Genomic DNA, 773 nt, shown 5'->3' with positions numbered 1-773 from the left:
AAACCGAAAAATCGGGTACATAGTCTCGGGGAGGACCGGGGTGCCGCCCCATGAGGGGAGCCCGCACGGAGGGCGCCGGGGGTGCCGCGACCCGGGGGGCGGCGCGGGGGTGTCGGGGCGCATCTACGGGGCTCACTCGCGCGGGCGCCACACTTCCGGGGGGCGCCCCAGGTGGGGTGCCAACTTTGGCGCCCCCGACTAAGGGGCCGCCCCCACTGCGGTTACACGCTTTACGACCACCCACCCGCGTTCCCCACCCCAGGGGGCATGCGAATCACCCGCCAGGGGCGTTCTGGGACCGAGGGCGCCGCTCCGGCACAAGGGGGAGCCAAAACGCCCCGAGTTCCCCCGCGGCCACCTCGACACCTGGGCGGGCGGCGAGGGGTGTCCTGCGATCGGGGTGGGGAGCTCTACCAGAATCACCCGCCAAACTTCACCGGGGGCGTCTCCCGGCGCCCCTGCGCTCGGGTGACGAACAGCGCCCCGGGCTATCCCGGGCGCCCTATGGCGTCCACCTTCGATCGGAAGGGTGATCTCGACTCGGGCTGAGGCGGGCCACAACAATCCGCGGTCACATCGGAGCCGTCCAGGCTAACGAGGCCCCGGCTCACGGGTAACCCATGGGGCTGGACCGGGAGTCCGCCGTTAAAGAAGAAAGAAATGTAGTGCAAACCAGAACCAGTTTTTTTTATTTATTTTATAACTCGACTAATAATCGTCACAAAATTATAAACTTGGTACCTACGGATAGCCCTGGGCCCAACCTAATACAG

The sequence above is a fragment of the Physella acuta genome, unplaced genomic scaffold, assembly GCF_028476545.2.
Source record: "Physella acuta isolate Inbredline_101_S28 unplaced genomic scaffold, ASM2847654v3 ptg002363l, whole genome shotgun sequence".
Taxonomy (NCBI): domain Eukaryota; kingdom Metazoa; phylum Mollusca; class Gastropoda; family Physidae; genus Physella; species Physella acuta.
The sequence above is the reverse complement of the archived record's forward strand: the minus strand, read 5'-3'. Positions refer to the sequence as shown.